General features: G+C 41.3%; 1 protein-coding gene; it reads right to left on the bottom strand.

The window, feature by feature from the left end:
• Positions 1 to 27,531, bottom strand: part of Erich1 (glutamate-rich 1) — a gene marked incomplete at its 5' end in the record, with an annotated part of 52,793,804 nt that overhangs the window by 41,236,948 nt on the left and 11,529,325 nt on the right.

Genomic DNA, 27,531 nt, shown 5'->3' with positions numbered 1-27,531 from the left:
ATGATAAAAGTCCTGGAACGATTAGGAATTCAAGGCCCATACCTAAACATAGTAAAAGCCATATACAGCAAACCAGTTGCTAACATTAAACTAAATGGAGAGAAACTTGAAGCAATCCCACTAAAATCAGGGACTAGACAAGGCTGCCCACTCTCTCCCTACTTATTCAATATAGTTCTTGAAGTTCTAGCCAGAGCAATCAGACAACAAAAGGAGATCAAAGGGATACAGATCGGAAAAGAAGAGGTCAAAATATCACTATTTGCAGATGACATGATAGTATATTTAAGTGATCCCAAAAGTTCCCCAGAGAACTACTAAAGCTGATAAACAACTTCAGCAAAGTGGCTGGGTATAAAATTAACTCAAATAAATCAGTTGCCTTCCTCTATACAAAAGAGAAACAAGCCGAGAAAGAAATTAGGGAAACGACACCCTTCATAATAGACCCAAATAATATAAAGTACCTCGGTGTGACTTTAACCAAGCAAGTAAAAGATCTGTACAATAAGAACTTCAAGACACTGAGGAAAGAAATTGAAGAAGACCTCAGAAGATGGAAAGATCTCCCATGCTCATGGATTGGCAGGATTAATATAGTAAAAATGGCCATTTTACCAAAAGCAATCTACAGATTCAATGCAATCCCCATCAAAATACCAATCCAATTCTTCAAAGAGTTAGACAGAACAATTTGCAAATTCATCTGGAATAACAAAAAACCCAGGATAGCTAAAGCTATCCTCAACAATAAAAGGACTTCAGGGGGAATCACTATCCCTGAACTCAAGCAGTATTACAGAGCAATAGTGATAAAAACTGCATGGTATTGGTACAGAGACAGACAGATAGACCAATGGAATAGAATTGAAGACCCAGAAATGAACCCACACACCTATGGTCACTTGATTTTTGACAAAGGAGCCAAAACCATCCAATGGAAAAAAGATAGCATTTTCAGCAAATGGTGCTGGTTCAACTGGAGGGCAACATGTAGAAGAATGCAGATCGATCCATGCTTATCACCCTGTACAAAGCTTAAGTCCAAGTGGATCAAGGACCTCCACATCAAACCAGACACACTCAAACTAATAGAAGAAAAACTAGGGAAGCATCTGGAACACATGGGCACTGGAAAAAATTTCCTAAACAAAACACCAATGGCTTACGCTCTAAGATCAAGAATCGACAAATGGGATCTCATAAAACTACAAAGCTTCTATAAGGCAAAGGACACGGTGGTTAGGACAAAACGGCAACCAACAGATTGGGAAAACATCTTTACCAATCCTACAACAGATAGAGGCCTTATATCCAAAATATACAAAGAACTCAAGAAGTTAGACCGCAGGGAAACAAATAACCCTATTAAAAAATGGGGCTCAGAGCTAAACAAAGAATTCACAGCTGAGGAATGTCGAATGGCGGAGAAACACCTGAAGAAATGTTCAACATCTTTAGTCATAAGGGAAATGCAAATCAAAACAACCCTGAGATTTCACCTCACACCAGTGAGAATGGCTAAGATCAAAAACTAAGGTGACAGCAGATGCTGGCGAGGATGTGGAGAAAGAGGAACACTCCTCCATTGTTGGTGGGATTGCAGACTGGTAAAACCATTCTGGAAATCAGTCTGGAGGTTCCTCAGAAAATTGGACATTGAACTGCCTGAGGATCCAGCTATACCTCTCTTGGGCATATACCCAAAAGATGCCTCAACATATAAAAGAGACACGTGCTCCACTATGTTCATCGCAGCCTTATTTATAATAGCCAGAAAATGGAAAGAACCCAGATGCCCTTCAAAAGAGGAATGGATACAGAAAATGTGGTACATCTACACAATGGAATATTACTCAGCTATCAAAAACAATGAGTTTATGAAATTCGTAGGCAAATGGTTGGAACTGGAAAATATCATCCTGAGTGAGCTAACCCAATCACAGAAAGACATACATGGTATGCACTCATTGATAAGTGGCTATTAGCCCAAATGCTTGAATTACCCTAGATCCCTAGAACAAACGAAACTCAAGACGGATGATCAAAATGTGAATGCTTCACTCCTTCTTTAAATGAGGAAAAAGAATACCCTTGGCAGGGAAGGGAGAGGCAAAGATTAAAACAGAGACTGAAGGAACACCCATTCAGAGCCTGCCCCACATGTGGCCCATACATATACAGCCACCCAATTAGACAAGATGGATGAAGCAAAGAAGTGCAGACCGACAGGAGCCGGATGTAGATCACTCCTGAGAGACACAGCCAGAATACAGCAAATATAGAGGCGAATGCCAGCAGCAAACCACTGAACTGAGAATAGGTCCCCTATTGAAGGAATCAGAGAAAGAACTGGAAGAGCCTGAAGGGGCTCGAGACCCCAAAAGTACAACAATGCCAAGCAACCAGAGCTTCCAGGGACTAAGCCACTACCTAAAGACTATACATGGACTGACCCTGGACTCTGACCCCATAGGTAGCAATGAATATCCTAGTAAGAGCACCAGTGGAAGGGGAAGCCCTGGGTCCTGCTAAGACTGAACCCCCAGTGAACTAGTCTATGGGGGAGGGCGGCAATTGGGGGAGGGTTGTGAGTGGAACACCCATAAGGAAGGGGAGGGGGGAGGGGGATGTTTGTCCGGAAACCGGGAAAGGGAATAACACTCGAAATGTATATAAGAAATACTCAAGTTAATAAGAAAAAAATAAATAAAAAAAAAAGAGAAGAAAAAAAAAAAAGAATGTGACAGGGGAATGGCTAGTAACTTTTGCCTAGTGAACATCTCAATATGGGTGGCATATGACCCTTAGGGCAAAAAGTAGGAGGTTAGTCCAATTTTCATAGCTTTCATTGACACATTTATTTTACCCTTCGTGATCTTTGCAGCCTCTATGCACAATGTAATTTTAGATAAACATTTAGGGCCTTTGCCAAATTTAGGGGAAACTTTGATCGTGAAGGTGAGGGCATTGTCAAATCTCAGAGGTAGAGGCAACCCATATACAGAATTTTTTGTCTTCTGATAACAGCAGAGAGTATGGGTCTCTTGTTCAACAAGAACTGCCATCCATTTGCCTCCTGTTTCTTTTTGTCACTTGGTTTCTTCCTGTGTTCTTTCTGTCAAGGTGAGGAGTTCCCTCTCTCTAAAGAAGGCCTATGGACACTGGCATTGGCAAATGCATGTCAACTGTTTGCAGTATGCATGTCTTTGCCCTTCTCCCAGCAAAATGAATGGGATAAAGCCATAAGGTCAGCCCTTTGTGTTGAAGTCCATTGGCTGAGGGACTAGGCCTATACCATCCTGGGTAGGTAACCACTGCAACCTAGTATACCTGATTTCATCTTGAACAAAGCTGCTCCATGTCTGTAGGAAGTGCAGAGTGCAGCTGCAGTGGAGCCCAGAGTGGAAGCCAGAGGCTTCCAGCCAGCCCCAGAGCAGAGCAGGATGCAGCAGCCACAACTGCAGAGGTAGCAGCAATCAGGCCTGGGTTCCTGATTAAGACGGGAGATGAAGCTGATCATGTCCACCTTCTACCACAGCTATGTTGTTTCTGTATTGTCAGACCCTGCCTGCAGGATCTGAGCTTTGAGCTCCTGTTGATCAGAACTGGAGGAGCCAGAGCCTGGGCAGTTCCTGGAGTACATTTCCCCTTATGAGGGTTGTTATGGGGCCTCTCCACATCCACGGCTATGTCCCTCCTCTGTTCAGGGAAGTCTGATGGCCTGAACTTGGCTGCTGTCTTGGAGTGGCTCCTTTGGGTTATCATCTGGTAGTGGGCTGGGTGGGCTGACGGCTATTGTTTTATTAAGTCAGATATGGGTCTGGCCCAGAAGACGTGCCTCATAATGGGTTATTTCAATGTTATGCATCCACTTACTGCAGTTCCCCTCAGGAGGTCCATTGCAATGATGGAGATGTAAGTTAATAACAGTTCCTGGCACAAAGTCAATGTATTTATTAGTATGGTTGTAGCAGCAACTGATCAGAAAAAAGCAGGCCAAACAAGATCAACTCTTTTGGATAGATAGGCCACTAGCCTCCTCCAGGGTCACAGTGCCTGAGACATCCATCATAGCCATCCTACTCCACAAAACTCCTTCTGGGCCTGTGTCCACCACCCACAATACTACTCAGGAGCCACTACTGCTAGCATCACCATAGCAACAGTAGCACCAACTTGCAGCCACAGTTGCTGCCAGAAGAGGGGTACAGCATGGATGGGCCAGCATGACCTACGAGCCTATGGGAAGTTGTGTATCATCCCAGGGGCAGCAGTAGCTGTTGTCCCAGGAGGGCTCCCTTCCCTTCTCTTTTAGATCTTTAACTCCAATCAATAGAAGTGACAGAAATATACAGAGAGATAAATACATAGAGAAAATTATCAGGGTCCCAACCATACATTCATGCACCTGAAAAGACCATATGGATCCCAGTCATAGATCCTCACCACCTGCAACTCATTGGCATCCTAAACAGAAGGTGCCTTAACCAAACTTAACTCTAGAGGTGACAAACCAGGCAACTTTCAATTTTGATCCATTTTTGGGCTGGAGGTGTCAGATTCTTTTAAAGCATTGGCCATCAAAGAGATTTCATGAGGAACAGAATTTCTTGACCATTACATTCTTTCCATCTCCAGGAAACTCCAAGACCACCAGTGTTTCAAGGTCTGGACTCGAGATGGAGGTATGTTACTGCGAGTGGATTTTGAGGTTGCAAAGGCCCCCACCATTACCAGTTAGCATTTGTTTTCTTCTACTTCTTCATCAACATTGGAGCTCTCAGCTGTCCATGCCACATGTTCTTGCTCTAAAACTCTGAAATTGCAAGTCCACAATTAAATATGTTGCTCTATATGTCGCCTGGGTCACCTGTTCAGTCCTTCTTAGTTCTAGCATTCTGTTAATAGAAATAACAACAAAAATCAAGCTTTCTGATTTTGTAGATTCTTTGCCAGGGCATGGTAAGATCTACCTACCTTCATTGTGATGATTTTCAAGACTATACTGATTTCTAAATCTTGCTTTTCTCACAGACTGGAATGGTCCCCTTGTCAATAACAGATGGGGCCTGCTGATTCTTTTTACTAAGTCAGGTAATAGTGAAGGGCAGGAAGAGGAAGCTCCAAACACCCACCTGCAATTTGCTGTGAACTTAGCTTTGCTGCACATGGTGGCCATTCTGGGAAGAGAAAGCCATCCATTCCAGGCAGTCCAATGAGAGGAAGTGATTGGCTTCATCCAGAGAATAGGTTGAGTAGAGTTAAAATTTGCATTTCTGATAATTCCCAAGGTAGTGAAGCTACTGGTGCTTGTCCAGGTCACAGTTTCAGAAGTGTTGGTCTAGCATGCCTGACTGGTAAGTGAGGAGGTTGTTCAGGTTTTGATATTTATGGAATTTCTACTTTGCACAACTTCTAGGAATACAAGGCAAGTAGGCTTCTGTCTAAATGAATAACTTGTCTTCACAGTTTGCATGGTGGATAATGTTTGTTGATCATCAACTTGACAGCACCTGGAATCTCACTGGAGACACACCTCTAGGCACCCAAGGGGAAGATCATTTGATTATTAGCTCTACTATATAAGGCACTGATAGATTTAGGTTAGCCTCTGGACATGCCTGTGCAGAACTATTTTGATTAGACTAATTGAAGTGGGAAGACCCACCCTCTATGGTTGACTGGGATAGTGGACTGGATATGGTCGATGAAGTGATTTGAATACCAGCATCTCCTTCTGATCTCTGCTTGCAGTCAGTACAAGAGCTCTCAAGCTCCTGCTGTCTTGACTTTCCACTATGGTGCATCTTGCAACTATAAAACAAAGTAAACTTCTCTCCCTTAACTGTTGCTTTTGTACACATATTTAATCAGAGCAACAGAGAAGTGACAAAGCCAATCAACTTTCACTTAAGCTCCTGAAAATCCACAGGAATCTCAGCCTATCTCCAGGAAAACTGGAAATTTAGGAGGAAGAGACACTCTTTCACAGTGCTTCTCCATTCACAAGCATTTTATGGGAACACAGACACTCAAGAGACAGAAAGTGGTCAACTGCAATTGAACTGAAAGGACACAGACACCAATCACATGGTGGATCCCATGAGTCACATGGTGGATCCCATGAGTCAGAGGGTAGATCCCATTAGCTCTGCTTCCTAAGCCACCGTGTACTTATCTCCTTTTTCCCTGCTACCTGACTCCAGCTCCATCTTGCCTGAATCTTTCTGCCATGTGTCATGGTATTACCACTTTGATTTCCCATGATTCTGTGCTTTTCCCTTTGTATTCTGATGGCCATGGTGCCTGTTCAAAAAACACCATGCTGTGATGGATTTACTCCTGGTAATATCCTATAGCCACAAAGTTGAATTCAATCATTAACCTTAGTGGTTTAAATTCTGCTGTGCCTAACACTAGTTTTTGTTCACATTTAGAGGACAGAACCTTTGACTCCTTTTTATCTTTGAGGGGAGTCTTTCGACTAGGCTTCTCTGCCCCTGCACATAGAGTCTCTATGTCCCCTTTCAAGTACATAAATTATAAAATACCCCTCCCTCTGATTCGGTTGGTTTCATAGCATGAAAAACCAGGGCCAGGCTCTTTACAGATTCATTGCTTCCTGACCTTGTCCAGTACAAAGACTACAGCACTGTATCAGGTGTGACACATACTCTCATGCTCCCTGGTGCCCCTGCCCTCCCCGGTCAGAGTCCACATCCCTGGGTGACCCCCCCAACTCCATCCTATCCCTAGCCTGAGCCCGAGACCTAGCCTGAGACCAAGCCCATGCCTTAGCCTGAGCCTGAGACCGAGCCCATGCCTTAGCCTGAGCCCAAGCCCTAGCTGTGACCCAAGCAAGACCCAAGCCCCAGCTTGAGCCCTAGCCCAAGACCTAGCCCTAGACTTGGCCCTAGAACTAACCCTAGTCTGAGCACGAGCCCGAGCTCTGGAACTGATCTGAGTCGGAGACCAAGCCCTATTTTGAGCCAGAGCACAAACCCTAGCCCTATCCCTGGCCCAAGACCTTCCCCAAGCCTGAACCCTAGCCCTAGCCTGAGGCTGAGCCCGAGTTTGAGCCCGAGCCCGTGCCCTAGCCGTAGGGTCAACTAAAATACAATTTTATTAGTCTGGTCTCTTAGTCTGCAGCACATCTATCTAGGCTCTTATGACTCTTAGAGTCTCTAGGGAGAAGTAGTGTGTAATTCTTATAGGAGGATTGCATTTATATGTTACTAGTCCTTTTCCCCTTGCAGCTTTTATTACACTTTATTTGTTCTCCATGCTTACTGGCTTAGGCCCTGGGGTATTCTTTTTCAACTCCAGGCAATTTCATACTCTGTTTGCTCCTTTCACTTTGATAAGTCTCTTATTTAAGTTAAGGACATTTTCTTCTGTGTTTTTGTTGAGAATATTTTTTTCTTTGTTTTGTTTTTTGGGTTTTTTGCTTTTGACCCGAGTTTCTTTTCCTCCTTCTTATATACTTTATTGTCTTTATCATTTTATTATTATATTTGTTATTTTGTAGAAAAGCCCTATCTATTTCTTGGATGTTTTCTTACAGGATTGACTTTCTTTCTTTATTTTTCCTTCCTTCCTTCCTTCCTTCCTTCCTTCCTTCCTTCTTTCCTTCCTTCCTTCTTTCTTTTTTTTTTCTTTTTTTCGGAGCGGGGGCCTGAACCCAGGGCCTTGCATTTGCTACGCAAAGGCTGTACCACTGAGCTAAATCCCCAACCCCCCCTCTCTCTTTCTTTCTTTCTTTCTTTCTTTCTTTCTTTCTTTCTTTCTTTCTTTCTTTCCATTTCCTTTCTTCCTTTTCCCCCTCCACTCTTTTCCTTCTTTTGGATTTAACATATTCCTCTATCTATGCATCCATTCCTCCTATCATTCCTTCAATGCCTAAGATTCTCTATTCCATCTGTTGTAGTCTGTTATTAAAGTCTGCCTCTGAGAGACTATTTGAGTTCCTACATTTTACTTATCCACATCTCCCTGTTTAGGTTTTCTTTATTCGTTTCCTTCCACAGTTAGGGTTTTCACAGATTTCTTTATTTTTCTCTTTAAAGACCTCTATCATATGTGCAAATGCTGTTTTACACTCTTTTTTATTCTCGTTCTTCAGTCATGTTGACATATTCAGGGCCTTCTGTGATAGTGTTGATGGTCTCTAATAGACGTTTGAATGCCCTGGCTGTTACTGGTTGTGTTTTTATACTAGTCTGTAGGTATCTGGGATTGGGAAGATTGTAATTCTAGGTGCTGGAGTCTGGTTTTGTGTGATAGAAAGTATTTGATCTCAACCATGAATTTCTACCCATCCTTTGTCCAATTAGTTTCTGGATAAAAGATGCATACAAGCTTTATATTTATGATAATCCTTAATTAGCACATGAACTGTGCAGATAGCTATCCTGTACACTATTATGCACATTTCTCAGCCAATAATTTCATTATATAATTTGCCATGGTTTTGTCTGGACTGCTTTTAACCCCAATTAGCCAATTTACATGGCCATTATCTAAAGATTCTTACCTCATGGTGGCTTCTCCTCTGCTCTGTTTACCTTCTTCTATCTGCCCCTGTCATGGTCTCCTCCCACCCCCAAGCTGGGAACACCAGGGAACACCGATCTCAATTCTGCACAGCTTTTGAGTGTAGGCATTTTTATTTACAATTCAGAAATAACTTGGGGGTGAGTTCACTTAAGAGTATGGATTAGTGTTTTCTTTCTTTTGTTTTGCTGTTGTTGTTTTTCATTTGGCTTTGTCTGTCTGTTTGTTTGGTTAGTTGGTTTTTGAGACAGTGTTTCTCTATTAGTATTTTCAAAAGCCAATTGTTTGATTAAGATATCTGGGGTCAGAGAAAGGACCACCCATTTCCTTAAATCTTGTGTATGGTAATCAAGAAATTCTACTAAAACTTCTGAAGGGCCCTGTTACCCTTCAGCTCCAGGGTATATAGGTACCTCTGGATATTCTCTAATTTACTTTATTGATCAGTATGGTCTTAAACTCAGAGATCTGCCTGCCTTTGTCTCCCGAATGGTGGAATTAGAGGCGTGTGCGAGCATGCCAGGCTAGTGCCCTGAATAATTGCAAGAACTGAGTAGTCTCTCCCTGCTAAGAAAGATTCTGATATGCATGCTGTGCAGACATTTTCAGGGAGTCTTGAAATCAGTATATCTTGCTGACTCATGCCTGCTAAGGCCTGTCTGGCTCTGCCAGGTAGTCCCAAAGCTGTTTACTATCCAGAGTCTACCGAACTGGATCGCTGATGTATCTGTGAAGGGTTTGTGAGTAGATCAAGCTGCTGCTGCTGACCTGTGAACTGAACTGCTGATTTTCCATCTGAAAAAACAGATGGGAGTTGCTCTAAAGAACCATTTCTAAATAAGTCCACTCCCCCATATCCTTTCTTTCCCACTACCTCTGGTAAAAATGGCTAAAAGGAAAGTTGAAATACTTAAGAACCATCATTAAAAATAGGTTTTAAAAAGTTGCAGTTATACTCCTGCGTTTTAGTTCCTGAGAAACATCCCTGGCTCTTCTGCAACTTGGTGTGTAGACCAGGGTGGCTTAAAACTTACAGAAATATGTCTGTCTTTGCCTCCTGAGTGCTGGGATTAAAGGCATGTACCACCACCCCATCCAGTCAACAGCTCTTGAAAAGTTTCACTCACACATGTCATGGTGCTGTTTCTACCACATGAGTCACTAAGAGATAATGACACTCTTACCTTCCCACTTGAGTGGTTCTGTTCAGTACCTCTATTCCAACGCACATGATCCAAATTATTCTTCTGCCCCTAATGTTGTTTTACTTTTCTTCTGTTGCCATTTGGAAGTTAGTGTTGAAATTAAAAGCTTTAAAAGTCAATAAATAAATCGCAAAAGTTAAAACATGCACGTGAACGATAATCAATACTTTACATGGCACAATGGTCAAGATATTTCTAAATTTAGAAAAATATGAGGGACATCTATCATGTTAAAGAAACATAAGAGTTATCTCTGATACCTCTTCAGTTACCTACTCTAATAGGAACTAAGTTTGAAAGCACCATTAGGAAATCTGTACTTTCCTGACAAAGACCAGCTTTGGCATCCATCTGGTGTGCAAACTGAGGCAGGCAGCCATTGGGGGTCAGTGCTTAGAGCTTCTGATGATTGGATCCAGATACCTAAAGATGCTGCTGCCAAAGGAAGCCAGAAATCAGAGAAGTTACTCAGCAGACCTTTTTATGAGGGAACAACGCTTAAATTACTGGGGCTGGAACTCCCTGAGGGTACTGGAAAAACTATGAACTTTTTCTAACTCCTCTCTCTCTCTCTCTCTCTCTCTCTCTCTCTCTCTCTCCACACACATACACAAACACACACACACACACACACATACAAACACAAATACACACACGAACACACAGAGGCAGGAACACATGCACTGAGTGGATGAAACAAAAGACAAAGTCCAATAATTTCATATACACAAATATATGCATACAAACACACAGACGTATATGCATAGAGACCTATAGACAGACATATGTACATTCACACATAGATTAGTTAATGCAGACCTCCAGCAAGCAGGCTTCAAATATTTCATACCTGGATGCATAAGTACACACAATAGGTGGCCTGAGAAAGCAACACACACCCAGAAAGGCAACAATATTTACACATATACCTACATACATATATATTGTTGATGGGTGAAAGGAACAATATTCCAAACTACCATAGACACAAACATTACACATACACATATGTGGTGAATGAGGGTGGGAGCTCCAACCCTCATTCATGCAAACTCTACACATATACATATATACATACATACATGCATACATGCATACATGCGTACATGCATGCATACAAGCGCACACAATTGATAGATAAAAGAACAATGCTCTAACCATCACACACACAACCCTTACACATATTTACACATACCCCATAGTTTATGTTAGAAGAAATAATGCTGCAGCCCACCACACATAAACCTCAACAAAGACACATAGTTGGTGGATGCTCCAATCCCCACAATTTGTTCTTCATTTCATCCAATATATATCCCAGCAAAATCTTTCATGCGGTATTAAATTACAGTGGGATTCTGTTTTAGTTTTATTGTAGTGAATGGTTAGTGAATGATGTGTTTTTCAATACCTAATAAGAAATAACATTACAAGTACAGGTAAAGAACAAAAATTAGTACTAAAAACCCATGAACATTCATAACAAAGCAACTTATCATAGATCAACAAAACGTAAGCAAGCAAGATAGTTTTCTCAGCCAGTTTCTCTTACTGGCAGACAGCAATTAGCAATTACAAAGAAATGAGTAATTATTTTCTTATTTTTCTTAAAAGTAATCTTTTAAGAATCTTAAAAGAATCACACTAAACTTTTTTTTTAATTATTATTTTTTTTATTAACTTGAGTATTTCTTATATGCATTTCAAGTGTTATTCCCTTTCCCGGTTTCCGGGCAAACATCCCCCTCCCCCCTCCCCTTCCTAATGGGTGTCCCCCTCCCAACCCTTCCCCCATTGCCACCCTCCCCCCATAGTCTAGTTCACTGGGGGTTCAGTCTTAGCAGGACCCAGGGCTTCCCCTTCCACTGGTGCTCTTACTAGGATATTAATTGCTACCTATGGGGTCAGAGTCCAGGGTCAGTCCATGTATAGTATTTAGGTAGTGGCTTAGTCCCTGGAAGCTCTGGTTGCTTGACATTGTTGTACTTTTGGGGTCTCGAGCCCCTTCAAGCTCTTCCAGTTCTTTCTCTGATTCCTTCAACGGGGGACCTATTCTCAGTTCAGTGGTTTGCTGCTGGCATTCGCCTCTGTATTTGCTGTATTCTGGCTGTGTCTCTCAGGAGTGATCTACATCCGGCTCCTGTTGGTCTGCACTTCTTTGCTTCATCCATCTTGTCCAATTGGGTGGCTGTATATGTATGGGCCACCTGTGGTGCAGGCTCTGAATGGGTGTTCCTTCAGTCTCTGTTTTAATCTTTGCCTCTCCCTTCCCAGCCAAGGGTATTCTTTTTTCCCCATTTAAAGAAGGAGTGAAGCATTCACGTTTTGATCATCCGTCTTGAGTTTCGTTTGTTCTAGGGATCTAGGGTAATTCAAGCATTTGGGCTAATAGCCACTTATCAATGAGTGCATACCATATATGTCTTTCTGTGATTGGGTTAGCTCACTCAGGATGATATTTTCCAGTGCCAACCATTTGCCTACGAATTTCATAAACTCGTTGTTTTTGATAGCTGAGTAATATTCCATTGTGTAGATGTACTACATTTTCTGTATCCATTCCTCTGTTGAAGGGCATCTGGGTTCTTTCCATTTTCTGGCTATTATAAATAAGGCTGCGATGAACATAGTGGAGCACATGTCTCTTTTATATGTTGAGGCATCTTTTGGGTATATGCCCAAGAGAGGTATAGCTGGATCCTCAGGCAGTTCAATGTCCAATTTTCTGAGGAACCTCCAGACTGATTTCCAGAATGGTTTTACCAGTCTGCAATCCCACCAACAATGGAGGAGTGTTCCTCTTTCTCCACATCCTCGCCAGCATCTGCTGTCACCTGAGTTTTTGATCTTAGCCATTCTCACTAGTGTGAGGTGAAATCTCAGGGTTGTTTTGATTTGCATTTCCCTTATGACTAAAGATGTTGAACATTTCTTTAGGTGTTTCTCAGCCATTCGGCATTCCTCAGCTGTGAATTCTTTGTTTAGCTCTGAACCCCATTTTTTAATAGGGTTATTTGTTTCCCTGCGGTCTAACTTCTTGAGTTCTTTGTATATTTTGGATATAAGGCCTCTACCTGTTGTAGGATTGGTAAAGATCTTTTCCCAATTTGTTGGTTGCCGTTTTGTCCTAACCACAGTGTCCTTTGCCTTACAGAAGCTTTGCAGTTTTATGAGATCCCATTTGTCGATTCTTGATCTTAGAGCATAAGCCATTGGTGTTTTGTTCAGGAAATTTTTTCCAGTGCCCATGTGTTGCAGATGCTTCCCTAGTTTTTCTTCTATTAGTTTGAGTGTGTCTGGTTTGATGTGGAGGTCCTTGATCCACTTGGACTTAAGCTTTGTACAGGGTGATAAGCATGGATCGATCTGCATTCTTCTACATGTTGCCCTCCAGTTGAACCAGCACCATTTGCTGAAAATGCTATCTTTTTTCCATTGGATGGTTTTGGCTCCTTTGTCAAAAATCAAGTGACCATATGTGTGTGGGTTCATTTCTGGGTCTTCAATTCTATTCCATTGGTCTATCTGTCTGTCTCTGTACCAATAACAAGCCTACAGAACTCCAAATAGATTGGACCAGAAAAGAAACACCTCCCGTCACATAATTGTCAAAACACCAAACGCACAAAATAAAGAAAGAATATTAAAAGCAGTAAGGGAAAAAGGTCAAGTAACATATAAAGGGAGACCTATCAGAATCACACCAGACTTCTCGCCAGAAACTATGAAGGCCAGAAGATCCTGGACTGATGTTATACAGACCCTAAGAGAACACAAATGCCAGCCCAGGTTACTGTATCCAGCAAAACACTCAATTAACATTGATGGAGAAACCAAGATATTCCATGACAAAACCAAATTTACACAATATCTTTCCACAAAGCCAGCACTACAAAGGATAATAAATGGTAAAGCCCAACATAAGGAGGCAAGCTATACCCTAGAAGAAGCAAGAAACTAATCGTCTTGGCAACAAAACAAAGAGAATGAAAGCACACAAACATAACCTCACATCCAAATATGAATATAACGGGAAGCAATAATCACTATTCCTTAATATCTCTCAATATCAATGGCCTCAACTCCCCAATAAAAAGACATAGATTAACAAATTGGATACACAACGAGGACCCTGCATTCTGCTGCCTACAGGAAACACACCTCAGAGACAAAGACAGACACTACCTCAGAGTGAAAGGCTGGAAAACAACTTTCCACGCAAATGGTCAGAAGAAGCAAGCTAATATCAAATAAAATCAATTTGCAACTAAAAGTCATCAAAAAAGATAAGGAAGGACACTTCATATTCATCAAAGGAAAAATCCACCAAGATGAACTCAATCCTAAATATCTATGCCCCAAATACAAGGGCACGTACATACGTAAAAGAAACCTTACTAAAGCTCAAAGCACACATTGCACCTCACACAATAATAGTGGGAGATTTCAACACACCACTCTCATCAATGGACAGATCATGGAAACAGAAATTAAACAGTGATGTCGACAGACTAAGAGAAGTCATGAGCCAAATGGACCTAACGGATATTTATAGAACATTCTATCCTAAAGCAAAAGGATATACCTTCTTCTCAGCTCCTCATGGTACTTTCTCCAAAATTGACCATATAATTGGTCAAAAAACGGGCCTCAACAGGTACAGAAAGATAGAAATAATCCCATGCGTGCTATCGGACCACCACGGCCTAAAACTGGTCTTCAATAACAATAAGGGAAGAATGCCCACATATACGTGGAAATTGAACAATGCTCTACTCAATGATAACCTGGTCAAGGAAGAAATAAAGAAAGAAATTAAAAACTTTTTAGGATTTAATGAAAATGAAGATACAACATACCCAAACTTATGGGACACAATGAAAGCTGTGCTAAGAGGAAAACTCATAGCGCTGAGTGCCTGCAGAAAGAAACAGGAAAGAGCATATGTCAGCAGCTTGATAGCACACCTAAAAGCTCTAGAACAAAAAGAAGCAAATACACCCAGGAGGAGTAGAAGGCAGGAAATAATCAAACTCAGAGCTGAAATCAACCAAGTAGAAACAAAAAGGACCATAGAAAGAATCAACAGAACCAAAAGTTGGTTCTTTGAGAAAATCAACAAGATAGATAAACCCTTAGCCAGACTAACGAGAGGACACAGAGAGTGCGTCCAAATTAACAAAATCAGAAATGAAAAGGGAGACATAACTACAGATTCAGAGGAAATTCAAAAAATCATCAGATCTTACTATAAAAACCTATATTCAACAAAACTTGAAAATCTTCAGGAAATGGACAATTTCCTAGACAGATACCAGGTATCGAAGTTAAATCAGGAACAGATAAACCAGTTAAACAACCCCATAACTCCTAAGGAAATAGAAGCAGTCATTAAAGGTCTCCCAACCAAAAGGAGCCCAGGTCCAGACGGGTTTAGTGCAGAATTCTATCAAACCTTCATAGAAGACCTCATACCAATATTATCCAAACTATTCCACAAAATTGAAACAGATGGAGCACTACCGAATTCCTTCTACGAAGCCACAATTACTCTTATACCTAAACCACACAAAGACACAACAAAGAAAGAGAACTTCAGACCAATTTCCCTTATGAATATCGACGCAAAAATACTCAATAAAATTCTGGCAAACCGAATCCAAGAGCACATCAAAACAATCATCCACCATGATCAAGTAGGCTTCATCCCAGGCATGCAGTGATGGTTTAATATACGGAAAACCGTCAACGTGATCCAATATATAAACAAACTGAAAGAACAGAACCACATGATCATTTCATTAGATGCTGAGAAAGCATTTGACAAAATTCAACACCCCTTCATGATAAAAGTCCTGGAAAGAATAGGAATTCAAGGCCCATACCTGAACATGGTAAAAGCCATATACAGCAAACCAGTTGCTAACATTAAACTAAATGGAGAGAAACTTGAAGCAATCCCACTAAAATCAGGGACTAGACAAGGCTGCCTACTCTCTCCCTACTTATTCAATATAGTTCTTGAAGTTCTAGCCAGAGCATTCAGACAACAAAAGGAGATCAAGGGGATACAGATCGGAAAAGAAGAGGTCAAAATATCACTATTTGCAGATGACATGATAGTATATTTAAGTGATCCCAAAAGTTCCACCAGAGAACTACTAAAGCTGATAAACAACTTCAGCAAAGTGGCTGGGTATAAAATTAACGCAAATAAATCAGTTGCCTTCCTCTATACAAAAGAGAAACAAGCCGAGAAAGAAATTAGGGAAACGACACCCTTCATAATAGACTCAAATAATATAAAGTACCTCGGAGTGACTTTAACAAAGCAAGTAAAAGATCTGTACAATTAGAACTTCAAGACACTGAAGAAGGAAATTGAAGAAGACCTCAGAAGATGGAAAGATCTCCCATGCTCATGGATTGGCAGGATTAATATAGTAAAAATGGCCATTTTACCAAAAGCAATCTACAGATTCAATGCAATCCCCATCAAAATACCAATCCAATTCTTCAAAGAGTTAGACAGAACAATTTGCAAATTCATCTGGAATAACAAAAAACCCAGGATAGCTAAAGCTATCCTCAACAATAAAAGGACTTCAGGGGGAATCACTATCCCTGAACTCAAGCAGTATTACAGAGCACACTAAACTTTTATATAAAAATCAGTCATATCTTCCTTAAGTCCTCAGAATACATATTGACTTATCAGAAATTTGTAGTAAGTCTTATCAGGATGCTGAGGGGAAAATGGGTGTAAGAAATCAATTATCACCAGTCCAGCCTGAGTGAGAGTCATGTCAGCTACTAGTGCCATTGTACTTATTTCCTGATCATAAAGATCCTAGCTTAACCCATACGAGTGTGCCTTTCTGAACTTCAAATTATTTCCTAAGATTTTCTACATCATAGCCAATAGTAGAAAACATCTCAGCCTAGCTTCACTAACAACTTTTATTCCCAATATTTTGTAAGGGTGGAGGTCATTGCTGACAATCTAAGTATCTAAGTTCTTCACAAAGGCTTTTCCTCCTATTGATGCTGGACAGTGCCATCCTCTGCCACATATGTGACTAGAGTCATGGGTCCCTCCCTATGTACTCATTGGTTGGGGGTTTAGTGCCTGGGAGGTCTAGTGGGGTTCAATTGGTTTATATTGTTGTTCTACCTATGGTGTTGCAAACCTTTTCTGCTCTGTCAGTCTTTTCTCTATCCTCTCCATTGGGGTCCCCTTGTTCAGTCCAATGGTTATCTGCAACCATCCTAATCTGTATAGTAGGGCTCTGGCAGAGCCTCTCAGGAGACACCCTTTATCTGGCTCCTGTCAGCAAGCACTTCTTGGCATCAGCAATAGTGACTGGTTTGGTTGCTGGTTTGGTTGGGAATAGATCCCGAGGTGGGCCAGTCTCTGGATGACTTTTTCTTCAGTCTATGCTCCATTCTTTGTCCCTGTATTTCCTCCCATGAATATTTTGTTCTCCCTTCTAAGAAGAAATGACACATCCACATTTTGGTCTTCCTTCTTCTTGGGCTTTTGGTCTGAATGCTCTCTGAGTTCAGGGAAACCAAGGATGGGGATTGGAGCTAACTTCAGAGAGTTCTCTATTCTAGGTTTAGAGTGGCTCTTGCACCTTACCACCACCCTAGACCCTTAGCTCATCCCCTGCCTCACATGATAATGACTGCGAAACCAAGTGGAAAGGTGCTTGAGAACAGCTATCTCAATTCCTGAAAGATCACCCTGTGGTATCTCTCCTTGGGTGCTGATACAGGGTCCAGGGACTTTGGCCTCAGCCCAAAAGTAACGGGAAACTAAAAAAGAACAACCAGGGAACTTTCCTACCTCAGGAAGGGTAGGAAGGAGAGCCTGGTGCACACGCAGAGGCCTGCAAGGACCTGTTCCTACCTAGTCTTTGATCCCTTCCCCTTTTCAGCTTGTCAGCGGGTTTGCCAATGTCCAAGTGACCTAGCCAGGTACCTCTTTTTTTTCTTAAATTTCTTTTTTTTTTACTTTACATTTCAAATGCTATCCCCTTTCCTGGTTTCCCCTCCATACACCCCCTATCCCATCTCCCCTCCTCCTGCTTCTTTGAGGGTGTCCCCCAACCATCCACTCACCACTTTTTCCCTCCCTGCCCTGATATTCCCCTGTACTGCAGGGGCCCATCCTTGGCAGGACCTAGGGCTTCTCCTCCCATTGGTGCTCAAAAAGGCTATCCTCTCCTACATATGCAACTGAAGCCATGGGTCTGTCCATGTATACTTTTTGGATGGTGGTTTAGTCCCTGGGAGATCTGGTTGGTTGGTATTGTTTTTCTTATGGGGTTGCAAACCCTTGAGCTCCTTGAGTCCTTTCTCTAAATCCTCCAATGGGGACCCCATTCTCTGTTCAAGTTGACAGTCTCTGTTATTTGTCATGCTGTGGAAGAGCCTTTCAGGAGACAGCTATATCAGGCTCCTATCAGCTTGCCCTTCTTGGCATCAGCAATATTGCCTGGTTTTGGTAGCTGTATATGGGCTGAATCCCCAGGTGGGGCAGTCTCTGGATGGTCTTTCCTTCAGTCTTTGCTCTTAACTTTGCCTCTGTATTTCCTCCTGTGAGTATTTTTGTTCCTCCTTCTAAGAAGGACTGAAGCATCCACACTTTAGTTGTTCTTCTTCTCGAGTTTCATGTGTTCTGTGGATTCAATTTTGGGCAATCCAAGCTTTTGGACTAAACTCTTAAGGGCTCTCTCTCTCTCCTCAGATTTACCCTCAGTCTGTGTCATCTCTGGGTTGTCCCACTTCAATTGTAGCTACTCTCCTGCACATATTGGAAACTAGTGTTTATTCCTTGTGAAGATGAATTTTTTTCTTTTTGTGTGTGTGTTTTTGTGGTCTGTGCTTATGTATAAGGAACTGCTGACTGGCTATGCACATGAATGGATCGCTAGTGCCCATAGACTGCAGCCTGCTCCATCTTCCCCACCCTTGCCTGAGGAAGCTTGCTAGGGATCCTGGCTTCTGAGGGAACACGTCTTTCCCCTCCATTCACTCTACACTGTTTCCTGTTCTTTCAAAATTTTTAGTGAGGCTGAAAGTGCAGTTCAGTAATAGATTCCTACCTATGTAATGGATTCCTAATGCTGTAGGAGTCTGCAGAGTTAGAACTTGTTTATTCTTGGCAGGAAGGCTGCTCCTGTGGCCTGGGAAAGAGCAAGGCCTTTTCTAAAAGAATACAATGTAACATTCTTTTGGAAGTTACTCAGGACCTGCTTAACTACTGCAAAAACACCCTAGAAAAACTGATAGGTGTAAATGTAAAGTGGATCTAAAACTTCATAATGAAAATTTCCTTAATTTTACCAGAGTTTGGGGTTAAAGGACAAAATTAAACATAGGGAAAATACACTTGAGTGCTGGGAGCTTTGCAGCAGCCTGGGAGGGAAATAGGAGGGAGGGGCCACAGTGGGTGAGGTTCAGGTATAGGTGTGAGGCCATGTGCTTTCCCATTGCTTACCCGCCATTTTTCACCCCACCGCTCACTTTGGACAGACTTCCAAAGAGGTGACACAGGTCAAAAAGAGTCATATTAACCAAGACAAGTAAGTGTCCCTACAACAATACAGAAAAAATAATTCAAAGAAGGCATTTTTAACTCTCATTCCTAACTCTTGATCTGGAATAAAATAAGAAGCAAATGGAAATGTTTATTGGAGACAAATATTTGGCACTTTTGCAAATAATTAATAGGTGATGCCTAAATGTTGGGTATGGAATTTAGTGAAAATGCTTCTGTTGATATTATATATAATAGCAGAAATCAATTGGCAATAGTATGAGATTAACAGGCAGGTGAATTTTAGCAGGGTTTGTTGAGGATGCTTCTAAAACATATCATACTTGCCAGTGACACAATCCTGGTGGAAACCACTTAGGCAGGACATGTGTGAGCATCAAGTCTCAAGGCCCTCTGAATACTCAGATGGATTTTATACTGGTGTTGCTTCAACTCTACATGTTCTGCACAACATAAAGGCAACATGTTACTAAAAAATATTTAATAGCCTCCTCTCCTCTCTTTTTCAGGCCCTTCTTGTTAGTTTGCACCTCTGAGTGCAAACATTAAATCAACTATAAGGCATATCGTCTGGAGACATTATTGAAGATTTGTGCCTCTGTAAAAAGTTGATTTTCAAACGGCGGTTTCCCAAACAGCACAAAATAAGACAGAGACATTAAATAATCACCGCAATACTTAGTTTAAAAAATAGAATGATGGCAACGCAAACCTGATGGATTCTGTTGTAATTCTGTGGGAAACGTAAACATAGAGTGAGCAGTCAGAGAGCAAGAGAAGCCCACGGTGTTTGAGATGTCTGAAGGAATACACCATGGAAGGTCTACAGAGTTCTTAGTTCTTGGAGTATTCATTCTGTATGATACTAAAAAATATACAAGTATTGTGCTGGGTATTTTGGCAATTAATCCTTCTAAATTCCTTACAGACTAATAATATTCTGGCAGAGGAGTACATTTAATGACATTACTCAATTGGTACAAATAATGAGCACATTTTAAATACTGTCCAGCAAAAATCTTTTGCTAAGTATTCAAACATGTTGATCATAGCCCAAATATAGAGGTTGGAATTCTGTCAAGCTTGTGGCCTGGTAAAACTCTTTTCCAATATTCCCGTGAAGCTTCAGTAGACTTACTCAGTAAGCCAACACATTGGGTAAATACATATGACAAATCAGCTCCCGTCTGAAGTTCCACTTCCTTGGCAATGGCAATAGGTACCCCAGATTTATTGATTACAACCATTGTTTCTATGACTGTTGGAATCCTTAAAGGGGAGCCACATTTTTAGGACGGAACTTCTCCAGAATGCCTTCTTTCTCCAGAAGAGCAGTGTTGTAGGTTGCTTCACATACTCTTCCTATTAGGGTAACGCCATAACTGTTAACTTCCTCTATACAGTTGTTTAAGGTTGCATTGGTTGATTTGTGCATAATAAGAAATCTCATGGTCTTGTATGTGACTTCTACAAGAGCAAGGTGTTTCATTCAAGCCATATGAATTTAGTTTTTAAAAGAAACATGGAATAGGGTTATGAAAGAATTAAAAAATTGAATACAGAAATGATTCCAAGCAAAAACCAAAACCAGCAGCGGGGGGTGGGGGAGGGGGAGAGAAACTGAAATCTGCTTCAATATTTATATACTCCACATAAAAGTTTAAATGGTTGAGGACAGGAAATCAATGTATTTGTCCATTGGCACAAAAGATGTGGTATAGTGAGTGGTGAACAGAATGCATTCTATGATTAACTATTGGGTTACAATGATTTTGGGAACTGCGTTGTAACGTGTGTATTTTTCCGTCTCACAAATAATGTTTTGTCATTTGTCTTAGTGAAAATAACTGCTGTGCAAATAGATTTAAAAAAGAAATAAAACATTCCCCCAAACTTCAGTTCCTTTTTTCCCCCCACTGTGGTATTTCAGGATAGGGCCTGCTGGGGATGCAGCTAGCGAGGAGCTCTGTCTGTAGCTCCTGAAATAAAGCTGTATCTATCTTTTCATCTTTTGAGATGTGTGTCCAGAGAAACATGCAACTTTCTAGGGGTAGGAATGGAATGCTGAAGTTGATGTTGAACTGATTGTTTCTTGTGTTTGCAAACTCTTTTCAAATGTGTAAGGTGGGGGAACGAAAGTGTTGAACTTCAGGAGAGGAGTTGTTTGGCTTCATGTTTGAGTATTTTGACAATAAGGACTATTGTAATAGTTTGTAATATTCATCCAGTTTGCCAGGTCACAGGTAGGCTGAAGGGTGGGGAATGGTGCTAAGCTGAGCTGATTGGTGTATCCACTCTTCCATCTTTTGCAGATCATGGCAGGGGCACCCATGGCCCACACCAAGGTTCTCCAGCTTCCTCTCTCTGCTCATCCCCCATGTACCCGCTTCTCCCTCCATCTTGCTCTTAAGCATCCTGGAGTCAGTTTCTGGAGACAATGTTTCACAAACTCCCTTTTCCTTCTTACTTATCTGTCCTGTTTCCTATGCAGGTCACCTGTCCCCTGTGATGCTACAGATGCTCCATTCACACTTGTGTGTACTGTTAAAATAGCAGTCAGTCTGGGGAGACTGAGAGCAGACGTTGTAGCTGTCTGGAAGCACATTCTTTTGTGTGTCTGGTTTGGAAAGCCGACCATCCTGTAGGAAGTTCCTTAATTGTTTACAAAACTGTACAGTTGATGCAGGTCTAGGACTTTGCTGTTTTTCTTGGGCAAGTTATAACGTAGAATTACCATTCTATGAGTCTGCTCTCTCACACCGACTGAGCTTTGCCCTGGGAAATCCTGCTACAATACCCTTTGTGCCCTTCCAGTGCTGCAGTTCAGACACTTGGAAACTTACCTGAAGCTCTCCATCCAGAAATTCAGTTTACCTGAGTACACTCAGCTTACTAATTAGCCTAGTTATTGGCCATTTTTCCTGAATTACTCTGTTTTCTTGTTTGTGTCACTATGTACAACATTGTGTTTCACTATGTGAAACTTTACTTCTTTTTATGATGAGTAGCTGTTCATCTTGTAAAAGTTGGGATTCACTTTGAATTAATTGCTATGTTGTCTCAGGTAGAAAAATACTAATTTTCAAAGATAATGTATTTAAATATATACCTCCATTCCCTTATCCCCAATTGACAACTAATAAACTACATAGGAAAACAACCTCTTCTCGACAACCAATCATTGTTTTGTGTTTGTTTGTTTTTTGCCATCTGACAGGGATCCTTTAATGACTGACAGTGGTGAGGCAGAGCCACACTTGACAAAAGTTCACATGGATGGGACCATGCAAATGAACCTCATGCGTATTCATGACAAACTAATGAGGGGAGAAACAGGGCTGTGATGAGGGCAAGGCTTGAGGTGGAAGTAATGAGTTCACTAGGCACATAGGCAGTAACTATGATGTCTGAGGCCGGCCTGGGCAGCGAGTGATTGATAGGGGAGCCATGGCTGGCACTGATCCACCTTCAGTGACTGACAGTGGGGGCTGTGATACACTTGATGGACGGTTCCCATGGGCGGAGTCTCTGGGTGTGTCGAGGGTAATGATGACACCTGTAGCCATCCCTCAGGCAAGGCTGGGACCTCACATAGTCAAGAAGTGTGTGTGGGGGGGTGTGTATAACATCACCAGCAGTGGAGGCCGAGCCCCAGTGTGCGTTTGACGTCAGGATTGCCCCACAGTCATGCACGCAGACCCGCCCAATGCTTTTACCATTTAGTGTGATGTTTTCTACCATTTTGTACAAGGAGTTTTCCTACATGTTGTATTCTGGTTCTCAAGTTGGAGGGTATTTTTACTTAGCATTTGTCCTTGGGCAAATGGCGTTTTGTAATTCCTTAAATATATCAGTCTCAACCTTAAGTCATAGGATTGTAAGTCTTGTGCCTGATACTTAAAAAGGAACATGAAACACTACTTGTTTTTTAACATTTGTTCCAAAATTTAATAATAATTGGTAAATTCCTGTGTATGGCCTATGCTATAAGACTCTTTGCTAAGTGGTTTCCCATTTAATATTCCAAAGGTCTATTTAAATTCAGCATACTGAGAAAGGAACAGGTTTACAGAGATAACAATACTTGGTTGGCTCACATGGTATAAAAGGAACCAAGATTTTTACTTTCTTTTGATTCATGACCCAGGTGCTAACTCTTTTGTGAGCTACATTTTAAAGGACAAAATTTTGCATTTTTGCCATATATTTGTAAGTGTGTTTTACTCCAAATTACTGGCAGTATTTTGTTATTTCTGCCCAAGAGGATGTTGTCTGATTCCTGGCAGTTGTAGTGACTGGTGTTTGCAGGATGCTGGGACTTGGATTGTAGGCCTCATGATCGCACCGCAAGTTCTTTTAACCTGGGAACCATCTGTCTAGTAACCAGAGCTGTAGTTTATAAAAAGGTGAATGCAGATTTAAACATGGACACTAAGGGAGGATAAACACACATGCAAGCATGACAGGCATGAGAGAAAGAAAGGCAGATGTGGGGAAGCGAGCTGTGTAATCCAAAGACAGAAGTAAGCTGAGGCCAAGAACAGATGATTTGAAACACCTATAATTAATTAATTAATCAATTAATTAATACATTAGTTTATTCTGTGTGAAAATGTCTATATGTGTCAGTGCGAATATATGGAGGTCAGAGGACAATGAGTGGGGAGGTCATCCTCCTACCACATGGGATAGAACGTGGATTCTCATGATTGATGACAAGTTGCTTAACCCTCTTTTGAAAATTAAATTTATTACTATTTTTTATTAGATATATTTCTTTGTTTCTCCATCTTTATTAAATTGGATATTTCTTACTTACATTTCAATTGTTATTTCCTTTCCCAGTTTCCGGCCAACATCCCCCTAACCCCTCAACCTCCCCTTCTACATGGGCTTCCCCTCCCCATCCTCCCCCCATTAAAACCCTCCCCCCCAAAATTACATTCACTGGGGGTTCAGTCTTGGCAGGACCAAGGGCATCCCCTTCCACTGGTGCACTTAATAGGCTATTGATTGCTACCTATGAGGTTGGAGCCCAGGGTCAGTCCATGTATAGCCTTTGGGTAGTGGCTAAGTCCCTGGAAGCTCTGATTGGTTGGCATTGTTGTTCATATGGGGTCTCAAGCCCCTTCAAGTTCTTCCAGTCCTTTCTCTGATTCCTTCAGCGGGGGTCCGTTTCTCAGTTCAGTGGTTTGCTGCTGGCATTCACCTATGTATTTGCTGTATTCTGGCTGTGTCTCTCAAGAGAGATCTACATCCGGATCCTGTCAGCCAGAACTTCTTTCTTCATCCATCTTATCTAGTTTGCTGGCTATATATGTATGGGCCACATGTGGGGCAGGCTTTGAATGGGTGTTCCTTCTGCCTCTGTTCTAAACTTTGCCTCCCTATTCCCTCCCAAGTATATTCTTGTTCCCCTTTTAAAGGAGTGAAGCATTTGCATTTTAGTCATCTGTCTTGAGTTTCAGGTGTTCTGTGCATCTAGGGTAATTCGAGCATTTGGGCTAATATCCACTTATCAGTGAGTGCATAGCATGTATGTTTTTCTGTGATTGGGTTACCTCACTCAGGATGATATTTTCCAGTTCCATCCATTTGCCTATGAATTTCATGAAGTCATTGTTTTTGATAGCTGAGTAGTATTCCATTGTATGTACCACATTTTCTGTATCCATTCCTCTGTTGAAGGGCATCTGGGTTCTTTCCAGCTTCTGGCTATTATAAACAAGGCTGCTATGAACATAGTGGAGCACATGTCTTTGTTATTTGTAGGGACATCTTTTGGGTATATGCCCAAGAGAGGTATAGCTGGGTCCTCAGGTAGTTCAATGTCCAATTATCTGAGGAATCTCCAGACTGATATCCAAAATGGTTGTACCAGTCTGCAAACCCACCAACAATGGAGGGTTTCGCAAGCATTTGCTGTCACCTGAGTTTTTGATCTTAGCCATTCTCACTGGTGTGAGGTGAAATCTCAGGGTCGTTTTGATTTGCATTTCCCTCATGACTAAAGATGTTGAACATTTCTTTAGGTGTTTCTCAGCCATTCGGCATTCCTCAGCTGTGAATTCTTGTTTAGCTCTCAACCCCATTTTTTGTTAGGGTTATTTCTCTCCCTCGGGTCTAACTTCTTGAGTTCTTTGTATATTTTGGATATAAGGCCTCTATCAGTTGTAGTATTGGTAAACATCTTTTCCCAATCTGTTGGTTATCACTTTGTCCTAACAACAGTGTCCTTTGCCTTACAGAAGCTTTGCAGATTTATGAGATCCCATTTGTTGATTCTTGATCTTAGAGCATAAGCCATTGGTGTTTTGTTCAGGAAATTTTCTCCAGTGCCCACATGTTCGAGATGCTTCCCCAATTTTTCTTCTATTAATTTGAGTGTATCTGGTTTGATGTGGAGGTCCTTGATCCACTTGGACTTAAGCTTTGTACAGGGTGATAAGCATGGATCAATCTGCATTCTTCTACATGCTGACCTCCAGTTGAACCAGCACCATTTGCTGAAAATGCTATCTTTTCTCCATTGGATGGTTTTGGCTCCTTTGTCAAAAATCAAGTGACCATCGCTGTGTGGGTTCATTTCTGGTTCTTCAATTCTACTCCACTGGTCTATCTGTCTCTCTCTGTACCAATACCATGCAGTTTTTATCACTATTGCTCTGTAATACTGCTTGAGTTCAGGGATAGTGATTCCCCCTGATGTCCTTTTATGGTTGAGGGTAGTTTTAGCTATCCTGGGTTTTTTGTTATTCCAGATGAATTTGCAATTTTTTCTGTCTAACTCTCTGAAGAATTGGATTAGTATTTGGATGGGAATTGCATTGAATCTGTAGATCGCTTTTGGTAAAATGGCCATTTTTACTATATTAATCCTGCCAATCCATGAGCACGGGAGATCTTTCTATCTTCTTACGTCTTCCTCAATTTCTTTCTTCAGAGGCTTGAAGTTCTTATCATATAGATCTTTCACTTGCTTGGTTAAAGTCACACTGAGGTATTTTATATTATTTGGGACTATTATGAAGGGTGTAGTTTCCCTAATTTCTTTCTCAGGTTGTTTCTCTTTTGTGTAGATGAAGGCTACTGATTTATTTGAGTTAATTTTATACCAAGCCACTTTGCTGAAGGTGTTTATCAGGTTTAGTAGTTCTCTGGTGAAACTTTTGGGATCACTTAAATATACTATCATATTAATTGGCTATTCTCCCAAGTTTGGCACCACATTGCCCTGGCACATCTTTCTTTTTTTTTTTTTTTCTTTTTTTCGGAGCTGGGGACCGAACCCAGGGCCTTGTGCTTGCTAGGCAACACTCTACCACTGAGCTAAATCCCCAACCCCTCTGGCACATCTTTCAGGGAGGACAAATTGTGCTTCAAAGGATTTTTGGCTGCGTTGGTGCTCTCATGTCAGTTTTGGTACCCTGCAGAGTACCTCCCTGTACCAAAAAGGCTAGAATGTAGGAATTTAGAATGAAGGAAAACATGCACGACTTGACCTTTATGAACTTTGTAGATGCTGTCCTTGGCAACGAGGTCATGCTGTCAGTTTGTGGAGGGCATCCCTTTGTTCTGTCATGATCATGGGTTGTTTGCAGATCCCCGTAGCCAAGTTTAGCCACTGTACGTCTTCTTTGGCTATACGAGATGGCCAAATCAGAGTTTGTACTCTATGAAACTTGAAGCCTTCACTAGAATCACCTTCAATGAAGTTTCCTCTGAAAGAGATTTCCACACCACAACTGTATATGCATCCAATTCCAATTATCTTAATCCTATCTCTCACTTCATCACTCCCCATGAACGCGACCCCACCTATTCCCATCCCACACTCCCTTAATTCACCCAAAAAACTGTCCTTTTCCCCCTACCCAAGGAGATCTATGATTCCTATGGCCTATTTCTTTATCTAACCTTTCTAGGTCTATGAATTGTAACTTATTATTTACTTAGCAGTTAATATGCATGTATGGTTGAATACATATTATATTGTTCTTCTAGGTCTAGATTACCTGCCTCAAGATTTTTTTTCTGGTTACATACATTTTTCCGCAAATTTCATAATGCCATTGTTTATATCAGTTGAGTCATACTCCATTATACAAATCTACCACACTTTATTAATTTTTGATTGAGGAATATCCACATGGTTTCAAGTTTATGGATATTATGAGTAAAGCCACAATGAATATAATTTAACAG

Source organism: Rattus norvegicus, chromosome 16 (assembly GCF_021556685.1).
Source record: "Rattus norvegicus strain SHRSP/BbbUtx chromosome 16, alternate assembly SHRSP_T2T, whole genome shotgun sequence".
Classification (NCBI taxonomy): Eukaryota; Metazoa; Chordata; class Mammalia; order Rodentia; family Muridae; genus Rattus; species Rattus norvegicus.
Note: the sequence above shows the minus strand (reverse complement) of the source record. Positions and strands in the feature narration are given on the sequence as shown.